Source organism: Hordeum vulgare, chromosome 2H (assembly GCF_904849725.1).
Source record: "Hordeum vulgare subsp. vulgare chromosome 2H, MorexV3_pseudomolecules_assembly, whole genome shotgun sequence".
Taxonomy (NCBI): Eukaryota; Viridiplantae; Streptophyta; class Magnoliopsida; order Poales; family Poaceae; genus Hordeum; species Hordeum vulgare.
Window position 1 is genome coordinate 169,925,231 of NC_058519.1, and position 12,383 is coordinate 169,937,613.

Below are 12,383 nucleotides of genomic sequence, written 5' to 3' on the forward strand. Positions count from 1 at the left end.
CGGGCCGAGCGGCAGGATCCACATGCAGTCGGTGCTCAGCCAACTCCCTGGGCACACCTCGCATGTCAGCAGGCTTCCATGCAAAAATGTCCCAATTCTCATGGAGGAATTGGATGAGCTCGGCTTCCTATTTTGGATCAAGGGTGGTGGAGATGTAAGTCAGGGCGGCGACGTCGTCCGTCGGGTGGATGCTGACTTTCTTCGTGTCTCCCTCCGACTGGAGTGTGGACTCGGAAGCTGGCTTCTTTGAACGCATCAGGTCAGCGGGGTCGGCGGTCTTCTTGTACTCATCCAGCTCGAGTATAGCCATCTGATGATCGGCAATTCTCGACCCCTGCTGCAGACACTCCTCGGCCCGCTGCCGATTGCGTGTGACAGTAATCACACCTTTGGGACCGGGCATCTTCAGCTTCAAATAGACGTAACATGGATGGGCCATGAAACGCGCATATGCCGGACGGCCCAGAATCGCATGCTATGCACTCTGGAAGTCTACCACCTCGAATGTCAGCTTCTCCTTGCGGAAGTTCTTGTCCGAGCCGAAGACGACATCCAACGCAATCTGGCCGAGTGATTTGGCCTTTCTTCCTGGGACGACTCCATGGAACTGCATACTGCTCTCGCTAAGTTTGGACATCGGAATGCCCACTCCCTTGAGAGTATCAGTGTACATAATATTCAGTCCGCTGTCGCCGTCCATGAGGACTTTGTGCAGCCTAACTCCTTCCACCACCGGGTCGACGACCAGAGCTTGCCTCCCTCGGGTGGGTACGTGTGCTGGGTGGTCTGAGTGATCAAAGGTGATTGCAGTCTGTGACCACTTGAGGAACATGGGAGTGGATGGGGTTGCCATGTTTACCTCCCTGTTGACCAGCTTCAGTCTACTCTTGCTTTCCACATCAGCAAAAATCGTCAACGTTGCATGGAGTTGGGGGAACGGATCCTCCTTTTCCTCATCATCCTGCTCGGTGTCCTTCTCACTCGGCTGTCCTTCACCGAATACTTGGATCAGGAGGTGACACTGTCGAGTGGTATGCTTAGGCAATATGACATTGCCTTCTTCATCCGTCTTCATGTGGATTGGACACGGTTGATCTAGGATGGAATTTCCTGACTGCCTCCTCTTGGGGGTGTATTGTGCTTTCCCCTTGCCTTTGAACTTGGCATTTCTAACGGCTGCTGCCTCTGCCCGCGGAGTGGATTGAGCTTTCTGCTTCTGCTTCTGACTGTTGTTCCCATCTCCATCGGTGACTGACTTATGCTTGCTGCTACGTATGCGGTCCTCCTCTTCGCCATTTGCATAGCGCGCGGCTATCTCCATCATCTTGCTCATGGAGATGTCGCCTGTCCGACCAAACTTCAGGTACAGATCTCTGTACCGAACGCCTGCCTTGAAGGCGCGGACTGCTTGGTGCTCTATGACATTCTCCACCGTGTGGTAGAGGGTCATCCAGCGTTGGATGAAATCGCGCAAGGGCTCATTTTGCTTCCGGACACAGTGTTGAAGCTCCACGAGACCAGCAGGGCGTTTGCACGTTCCCTCAAAGGTCCTGATGAAGACTCAGGCCAGATCTTCCCAACTGTAGATGCTTGAAGGAGCTAACTGGTTTAGCCAAGCTTGCGCCGAACCGTCGAGCATCAGTGGGAGATGGTTCATGGCGACATGGTCATCTCCGCCACTCTGTATTCGTCCAACCAAGTTTGTGGTTTGGACTCCCCTGTGAATTTGCTGATTCGCGTCGCCAATCGGAAGTTAGGAGGGATGTCATCTGAGCGGATGGCCCGACTGAAGCACTCGGGGCCAGAAATAACGGTTCTGCTTCCACTCGGACGGTCTCTATCGTGACCATCACGGTGGGCTCGACTTCTGTTGACCTTCTTCTGGGCGATGTACCCACTTGCATCAGGCCTTGGATCATGCACTCCACCGCCCGAACGACGATCATCGTAATGCCGGGGCCCATAAGGCCCACTCCGCGGAGGAGTGCGCGAACGGTGACGATCTTCAGGATGAGACCGAATGGGAAGCGGATTCCGACTCGGGTCCATGGGACGGCTGCCCCCTCTGTGTCGCTGGTGAGATTCGGGACTTAAAACTGACCGATGCATGTTCGCTTGAACAGAACTGTTGTGGATTATGTTGTGCGACTGGGAGACCGCCGAATTTTGTTGCTGCACCGTATGCAACAAGGCATGGATCTGCTCGATTCCCCTACCAGTCTCTGAATCAGTCGGCTGGAGAGAATTGGCTATTCTGGCGGCTGCAGCCAAGTTGAGGATGGGTGTGCGGAACACCTCGACGTTGCTCTGGCGAGTGCGTCCACTGGAAGAATGATGGTGCTGGCGACGAGCGCTGGATGATTCTCCGAACTCACGCTCGTTCCGCCCAGTCCTGAGGGGACTTTCGTGGGAATCGGCCATGAGAACTTCGGCTGCAGGCCCGCGTCCCCGATACTCGGAAGGTAGTTCAGTCGGAACTGACTCCAAGCACTGGGATGGCGGCGGGACCACAACCGATTCAAGCACCGCCACTTGAGAGGACGCGTTTCGTCGCGCCTGGGCGTGTCGCAGCCAACGCTGGAGCCGCGGATGACGGGATCGCTTGTTGCGGCGCGTGACGGGGGCGAAGATCGACGCCGGGGTCGATGGCTGGAGAAGAACAACACCGCAGGAACTGGCACGGAAGTGCGTTGCCCCGCGATTGGGAAGTGCCTCAATGATGAGGGGCGCATCCCGAAGCCATGCCGAATCATCGGCGATGAAGGAGAGGGCACCGAAGAGGTTCTCACGACCCATGCACAGATCTCCGCCGGACGACATGACGAAAACATGAAATCGCAAACTCGCCGAAAGTCGCTTAGACGCCTGCCCCACGGTGGGCGCCAACTGTCGTGGGTATAAGTCTGACAGTAGAAGTATAGGGTACGAAAGTATATGGGCAGAGCCTTAGCTACGGCGAGGATGTATGAGTTCATGCCCCTCTACGATGGAGGTAAAAGCCCTACATCTCAGTGCTCTTGGGAGCTTTGTGTCGGGTGGATTATAGGATTACACCAAGTGCCAACACTTGCACCGGCGGGGAAGGGCGGCTTATATAGAGTGCGCTTCCCTTCATAATGGCCCAGTGGACAAGGGTGGAATAGTGGCGAGTAAATGCTTAGGTTACAAGTAACGTAAGCTTTAAATGCTAACAATGGTGTATGAAAACGTATGACCATTGCCCTCCTAGGAGGTTACGATGTACAGAGTGGATTCCAGTCGGTACGTTAGATATGCTCCGAGTGGATCGTCTCCGACTGGATGATGGGGGCGCCCTTAGTTCAGTCGGAACTGTCTAAGGGCCTTCTCTTCTATGAAGGGTAGTCCTTGGGTAGGACCTATAGAGCAGACCTATGACCCTACCCTGGTACTATAACCCCATCATTGACCATCAACACTTGATGCTCCTTCTAAATTTCTGACTCAGCGACTTTCAGGAACGCAAATAGCTCAGCGACTAACTTATTTATCCCTTGCATATTATAGTTCAACACAAAGCTTTTTTAGCTAGGTGGAAGTGATTGAAGAACTCTCTCAGTGATCACCTCTAGCGGAAGAGTAACTCCGAGCTCAGCCAGACGGTTGGAGTACCCACACATTCTGAGTATGTGCTCACTTACACGCCCGTTCTCCTCCATCTTGCAAGCATAGAACTTATTGGAGGTCTCATACCTCTCGATCTGAGCATTCTTTTGAAAAATAAACTTCAACTCCTGAAACATCTCATATGCTCCATGACATTTAGAACGTCTTTGAAGTCCCGGTTCTAAGCCAAACAATATTGCACATTGAACTACGGAGTAGTCATCAGAACGCGCCAGCCAGGCAGTCGTAACGTCTGCAAACGACATAATACTTTTGGAAAGTCGTGAGGATAATCCTCAGACTATGGCCTCAATCTACAAAGTTACTTCCATCATCTTTCAGCTTGGCTTTCACTAGGAATGCATTGAAATTCAGGGGTGCTACTGCGCGAGCCATTGATCTACAACATAGATTTGCAAACATTACTTAGACTATTTTTCAAGACAATGAGTTTAGTTAATCATATTACTTCAAACTCCCACTCAAATTGACATCCCTCCGGTCATCCGAGTGCTACATGATCCAAATTCACCAACCCAAGTCCGATCATCATGTCAAATGAGGTGGTTTCAATGGTGAACATCTCCATGTTGATCATATCTACAATATAACTTATGTTCGACCTTTCAGTCTCTTGTGTTGTCAGGCCATCTGTTTACATGCTAGGCTTGTCAAGTTTAACCCGAGTGTTCCGCATGTGCAAAATTGGCTTGCACCCGTTGTATGCGAACGTAGAGTCTATAACACCCGATCATCACGTGTTGCTTCGAAAGAACGAACTTTTGCAACGGTGTACACTCGGGGAGAACACAATTTTATCTTAAAATTTTAGTGAGAGATCACCTTAAAATGCTACCGTCGTCCTAAGCAAAATAAGATGCCTAAAAGGATTAACATCACATGCAAATCATAAGTGACATGATATGGCCATGAACTTGTGCTTTTGATCTCCATCTCCAAAGCACAGACATGATCTCCATCATCACTGGCATAACACCATGATCTCTATCATCTTGATCTCCATCAACATGCCGCCATGACGTTGCCATGCCAACTATTGTTTCTACAACTATTGCTAACACGTAGCGATAAAGTAAAGAAAATGACACAAATTAATTAAAGACAACCCTATGGCTCCTTCCTGTTGCCGTACTCATTGCCATGCAAGTCGATCTAACCTATTACAAAACACGCTCATCTAATACATCAAATATATATCTTCATGTCTTTGGCCATATCATATCACAACATACCGTGCAAAAACAAGTTAGACATCCTCTAATTTGTTGTTGCATGTTTTACGTGTCTTCTATGGTTGTCTAGCAAGAACAATTCTTTGGCCATATCATATCACAACATACCGTGCAAAAACATATTCGCGACAAGTCAAGCTTTTCTTAATAGTGACTTTTCACCATCATCGTCTGTCTTCCTTTTAAAGATCCATCTTTACTTAATAGTCCTATGACCATCAAGTAGTTCTTCCAAAGTCTATACTTTGTTTTCTTTCATGGATCCTCTCTCGGATTTCATGGCCTCCAGCCATTTGTCTGAATCCGGGCCCACCATCGCTTCTCCATAGCTCGTAGGTTCATTGTTGTTCAACAACATGACCTCCAAGACAGGGTTACCGTACCACTCTGTACTAGTACGCGACCTTTGTCGACCTACAAGGTTTGTAGTAACTTGATCCGAAGCTCACTGAACACCATCATCAGTTTCCACTTCAATTGGTGTAGGCGCCACAGGAACATCTTCCTGCGCCCTGCTACACACTGTTTGAAGTGACGGTACACTAACCTCGTAAAGTTCCACCACCCTCCCACTCAATTCTTTTGAGAGAAAAATTTCCTCGAGAAAGTACCCGTTTCTAGAAACAAACACTTTGCTTCCGGATCTGAGATAGGAGATGTATCCAACTGTTTTGTATATCCTATGAAGATGCGTTTATCCGCTTTGGGTTCGAGCTTATGAGAATGAAACTTTTTCACATAAGCATCGCAGCTCCAAACTTTCAAGAAACGACAAGTTAGGTTTCTCCAAACCATAATCTATACTGTGTCATCTCAACGGAAATACACGGTGCCCTATTTAAAGTGAATGCGGTTGTCTCTAATGCATAACCCATAAACGATAGTGGTAATTCGATAAGAGACATCATAGTATGCACCATATCAAATAGGGCGCGGCTATGATGTTCGGACACACCATCAAACTATGGTGTTGTAGGTGGCATAAATTGTGAAACAATTTCCACATTGTCTTAACTGTGTACCAAAAACTCACAACTCAGATCTCTATGATCATATCGTAGACAGTTTATCCTTTTGTCACGACGATCTTCACTCTGAAATAGCTTTGAACTTTTCAATATTTCAGACTTGTGATTCATCAAGTAAATATTCCTGTATCTACTCAAATCGTGAGTGAAGTAAGAACATAACGATATCCACTACACGCCTCAGTACTCATTGGATTGCACACATAAAAAATGTATCACTCCCAACAAGTTACTCTCTTGTTCCATGTGGTATGTTTTGCATGTCTCAAGTGATTCAAAATCAAGCGAGTCCAAACGATCCATCTACATGGAGTTTCTTCATGCATTAATACCAACAGGTATTGTTTGCATGTCTCAAACATTTCAAAAATGATTGAGTACAAAGATCCATCCGCATGGAGCTTCTTCATGCATTTTATACCATCATGACTCAAGTGGCAGTGCCACAAGTAAGTGGTACTATCATTATTACTTTGTATCTTTTGGCACCAATATTATGAATATGTGTAACACTATGATCGAGATTCAATAAACCATTAAAGGTAATTATTCAAGCAAATAGAATAACCATTGTTCTCTTTAAATGAATAATCGTATTGCAATAAAAACGATCCAATCATGTTCATGCTCAACGCGAAAACCAAACAACAATTATTTAGGTTTAACACCAATCCCGATGGTAGAGGGAGCATGCGATGTTTGATCACATCAACCTTGGAAACACTTCCAACACTTATCGTCACCTCGCCTTTAGCTAGTCTCCATTTATTCCGTAGCTTTTACTTCGAGTTACTAATCACTTAGCAATCGAACCGGTATCTAATACCCTCGTGCTACTAGGAGTACTAGTAAAGTACACATCAATGTCACGTATATCAAATATACATCTGTCGACTTTGCGAGACTTCTTATGTACCATGTATCTAGGGTAGCTGTGCATCAGTGACCGTTCCCCTCATAACGGAAGCACTTAGTCTCGGGTTTGGGTTTCATCTTGGGTTTCTTCATTAGAGCAGCAACTGGTTTGCCGTTTGATGAAGTATCCCTTCTAGGCCTTGCCCTTCTTGAAACTAGTGGTTTTACTAACCATCAGAAATTGATGCTCCTTCTTGATTTCTACTTTCGCAGTGTCAAACATTGCGATTTACTCAAGGATCATCATATCTATACTTGATATGTTATAGTGCATCACGAAGCTCTAGCAGCTTAGTGGCAGTGACTTTGGAGAAGCATCACTATCTCATCTGGAAGATTAACTCCCACTTGATTCAAGCGATTGTTGTACTGAGATAATTTGAGAACATGCTCAACGATTTGAGCTTTTCTCCTTTACTTTGTAGGAAAAGAATCTTGTCGAAGGTCTCATACCTCTTAACAAGGGCATGAGCATGAAATATCAATTTCATCTCTTAAAACATCTCAAAAGTTCCGCGATGTTTTAAAACGTCTTCGACGCCTTGCTTCTCAGCCATTAATTATTATGCACTGAACTATCACGTAGTCATCAAAACGTGTATGTCAGATGTTCGCAACATCCACAGACGATGCTTGAGGTGCAGCACACCGAGTAGTGCATTAAGGACATAAGCCTTCTGCGCAGCAATGAGGACAATCCTCAGTATTACAGATTCAGTCCGCAAAGTTGCTACTATCAACTTTCAACTAAATTTTCTCTAGGAACATATAAAAACAGTATAGCTATAGCGTAAGCTACATCGTAATTCAAAAAGACCATTAGACTATGTTCATGATAATTAGTTCAATTAATCATATTACTTAAGAACTCCCACTCAAAAAGTACATCTCTCTAGTCATTTGAGTGGTGTATGATCCAAATCCACTAACTCAAGTCCGATCATCACGTGAGTTGAGAATAGTTTCAGTGGTAAGCATCTCTATGCTAATCATATCAACTATACGATTCATGCTCGACCTTTCAGTCTCATGTGTTCTGAGGCCATGTATGCTCATGCTAGGCTCGTCAATCTTAACCCGAGTGTTCCACGTGTGCAACTATTTCGCACCTGTTGTACGTGAACGTTGAGTCTATCACACCCGATCATCACGTGGTGTCTCGAAACGACGAACTATAGCATTGGTGCCCAGTCGGGGAGAACACAATTTCGTCTTGAAATTTTAGAGAGTGATCACCTCATAATGCTACCGCTGTTCTAAGCAAAATAAGGTGCATAAAAGGATTAACATCACATGCAATTCATAAGTGACATGATATGGCCATCATCATGTGCCTCTTGATCTCCATCACCAAAGCACCAGCACAATCTTCTTGTCACTGGCGCCACACCATGATCTTCATCATCATGATCTCCAACAACATGTCGCCATCGTGGTTGTCATGCTACTTATGCTATTACTACTAAAGCTACGTCCTAGCAATATAGTAAACACATCTGCAAACACGAATGTTAGTTTAAAGACAACCCTATGGCTCCTGCCGGTTGCCGTACCATCGACGTGCAAGTCGATATTAACTATTACAACATGATCATCTCATACATCCAATATATCACATCACGTCATTGGACATATCATACCACAAGCATACCCTGCAAAAACAAGTTAGACGTCCTCTAATTTGTTGTTACATGTTTTACGTGGCCGCTATGGGTATCTAGTATGATCGCATCTTACTTACGCAAAGACCACAATGGAGATGTGCAAATTGCTATTTAACCTCTCCAAGGACCGCCTCAGTCAAAACCAATTCAACTAAAGTTGAAGAAACCGACACCCGCCAGTCATCTTTATGCAACGAGGTTGCATGTCAATCGGTGAAACCAGTCTTTCGTAAGCGTACGAACAATGTCGCTCCGGGCCGCTTCAATCCAACAATACCGCTGAATCGAGAAAAGACTAACGAGGGCAGCAAATCGAACATCACCGTCCACAAAACCCTTTATGTTCTACTCGAGATAACATCTACGCATGAACCTAGCTCATGATGCCACTGTTGGGGAAAGTTGCGTGGGAAACAAAAAAATTCCTACAGACACGAAGACCTATCATGGTGATGTCCATCTACGAGAGGAGATTTGGATCTACGTACCCTTGTAGATCGCACAACAGGAAGCGTTAAGAAACGCGATTGATGTAGTGGAATGTCCTCACATCCCTCGATTCGCCCCGCGAACCGTCCCACAAACCGTCCCGTGATCCGGCCCACGATCCGTTCCGATCTAGTGCCGAACGAACGGCACCTCCGCGTTCAGCTCGACGATGATCTCGGCCTTCTTGATCCAGCAAGAAAGACGGAGAAGTAGATGAGTTCTCCGACAGCATGACGGTGCTCTGGTGGTGGTGAGGATCTACTCCTGCAGGGCTCCGCCCGAGCTCCGCAGAAATAGGATCTAGAGGTAAAACTATGGTGTCTAGATCTGAGTTGCACATCACAAAGTTGTCTCACATCAGCCCTAAATCACCACTATATATAGGAGGAAGGGGGGGAGGTTTTCCTTGAGGATAAAGTCCCCAAGGGTGCGCCGGCCAGGAAGGGAGTAGGATTCCTACTCCAATCCTACTCAAAATAGGATTGGAAAGTGGAGTCCTTCTTTCCTTCCCACCTCCCTTTTTTTTCTTTGGTTATCTTCTTATGGCGCCAAGCCCTCTTGGGCTATCCCACCAGCCCACTAAGGGCTGGTGCGCCACCCCTAGGTCCATTGGGCTTCCCCCGGGTGGGTTGCCCCCTCCCGGTGAACTTCCGGAACCCATTCGTCATTCCCGGTAATGCCCGAAAACCTTTCAGTAACCAAATGAAGCCATCCTATATATCAATCTTTGTTTCCCAACCATTTCGGAAACCCTCATGATGTTCGTGATATCATCCGGTACTCCGAACAACATTCGGTAACAACACATATAACTCAACTATACTAAAACATCACCGAACCTTAAGTGTGCAGACCCTACGGTTCGAGAACTACGTAGACATGCCCCAAGGCACTTGTAACAGCCCAAATGTATTCCTTTCCATATTTGTGCTCCTTTCCTATTTTTAGGAACCATGTTTTGGATGTTATATAAAGTTGTCATTTTATGTGGCTTCATTTCATGTCATCATTTTGCATCATGAGATCCACTTGCTTTTTTGGCTTACCTTTCTTGTGTTGCTAGGAGTTGTTCCATCATGGTAGTGCTAGCATGTTTATGAGTGGTGTGAGATGTTGTGGTGTTTTCAAACAATGCTTTCAAAACAATGCAAAACCTTCCCCCTTTGTTTATTTTAACTTGTGTGTTAGACTTGTTTTGGTCCTGCTTTAAAAATGTTATTCTTTTAGAGGAATTACTTGTGGTTGAGAGTGTAACTCTCATTGTAGTATTAGACTTTCGATCCATAGGGGTTTTAACAAAAACAACATGTTAATTCCTGGTTTTGTTGTAATTTATTTTGTCTAAAAATCTGGTTTATATTTTTATTAAATAGGGAATAAATCCCTCATGCCCTATTTGTTTTTATATTCTTTTTCAAAACCCTATGTGGCTCTCAGGATTTAGATTGTTGTTTTATTTATTTTAAAAAGGAAACCCCTTTTGTTTTCCCTATCTTAGCCAGGCGCAAGAGAAGCCCAGGTGGGCCGGCTCCCTCCTCTCCACCTAGGCCCACCTCCCTTTCCTCCCTCGCGCGGCCTTCTCCGCATCCCTTCTTCCTCCTCTGACGTCGTCCCCCCTCGTGTTGCTTTCCGTCACGGTTCAGAGAGAGGGAGGTCGTGCACGCCGTTGCCGTCTCTTCCTTTATCTATTTAACCCTCGGCGTGCGTGGCCGATAGGGTTTCCCCCTATTCCCCATCGTGCCGCCGCCCTCTTCTTCCTCCTCCTCCTCCATCTCTCCCTCCCAGGTAAGTCTGTCTAGGTACAGAGAGCAGTCCCGAGAGAGAGAGCAGCTCGCCGCCGTTCCCCTCCGCGATACCATCATCCCCGGCATCGGCAGGCATCTCCAGGACCTCGGGAGGACTCCCCTTGTTCCGTTCCCGATGCTAGGAGTCTCGGAGGTCCACCACAGCGATGACCCCTTCCTCTTCTTCCTCGCCATCGTGCTTCTCCGCCGCGATCGTCCTGCTTCGACTTCAGTAGGCGTCCGCGACTCTTCTTCCCCTTCGACGGCTTCGTGTGAGCCCTGGGTGAGCACACCGTCTCCTTTCCCCTCCTCCTTCTTCCCTAGTCGCGTTGTTGCGTGCTCTCCGGCTTGTTGTCGCCGCCGTGGCAGTGGAAGCGCCTCGCTGGCCACCCAACATTGCGGGCTTCATCCCACCATGCTAATCTTGGGAATGGGTTTCCCTGGTATCCCGCATCAAGCGCCAGTGGTCTCCACAACGAGTAGGTCACCGGAGTATCGCTGGAGAGAATCGCCTATTCCGGCCGCATTAGTTGCAGGTAGAGCACAGGGGGCTGCTCAAAAGAGCAACACCCCCCTCTCTGTTAAGATTCTATAGCCTAGCGCTGTGGCAACTGAGTCGCACGCCTTCGCTAGCGTCGCGGGTTCGAATCCCCCCCGGGCACCCTTTTTCTTTTATTTTTCCTAGTTGTAGGTGCAGCGCCAGAGAGGGCTTACCTAGCCTGAAGCCCTCTCTCTGGTAAGCCCCGATGGCCTAGCCGAGTGGTTTGTCTCTGGTGGTTGCACCAGGGGGTTGTGGGTTCAATCCCCACATCCTCCCCCCTTTTTGTATTTTGATTTTATTTTTTTTCTTTTCCTGTTTTTTTTTGTGTTGTTTCCTTTTACTGCCAGGGGGTTGTGCTTGATGTATTCTTTTCTTTCTCCCATGTTTCCCTAGAGTGTAGTGTATGTGTGTGTAGATAGGGTGTAGGTGGAGATGTGTGTGCATGTGTGTATGTGTGTGCACACACACACACACACTTGAGTAAGTGGGCACAAACACATTGTGTGTCCAACTCCACATATAGTTAGAGGTGTGTTTTTCTACGTGAGTGTATGGGAGAGTATTTCTTGTGTGTGTGCATGTGTAGGTGTTGATGGTGTGGTGTGAGTCCACATATACATGTGTATGTGTTGCACATGTGTGTGTGTGGGTGAACACTTTTCTCTTTGTTAGTGTGACCGTGTTAGTGATCCATGCTATGCCTAGATAGGTTGATCTAGTCCTAGTGAATGTACATGTGTAGATGATGCCAAATATGATAGCTTCCACATGTGATGAGAACCACTTGTAGCTTATACTAATTCTTGGTGATATTTTCGAGCTAGCCTTGTGCATTATTGTTACAGGCAAGTACCTATGTATGATATATGGTTTTGGGGTACAATCATCCCAAGAATCTATAGGACCAGTCATATTTCAGTTTAGAGCAACTTCATAAAACTTTTATTTTCTGATGTGATGCCATGTTTAGAGCTTTACATTAGGTGGTGCTTTGGCCCTTTGTGGATGATTCCTTGACGGACTGGTAGTGGGTGAACCCCTCTACAGCATGGGACTTTCATTTTGTTATTAGGGATTTGTATGCT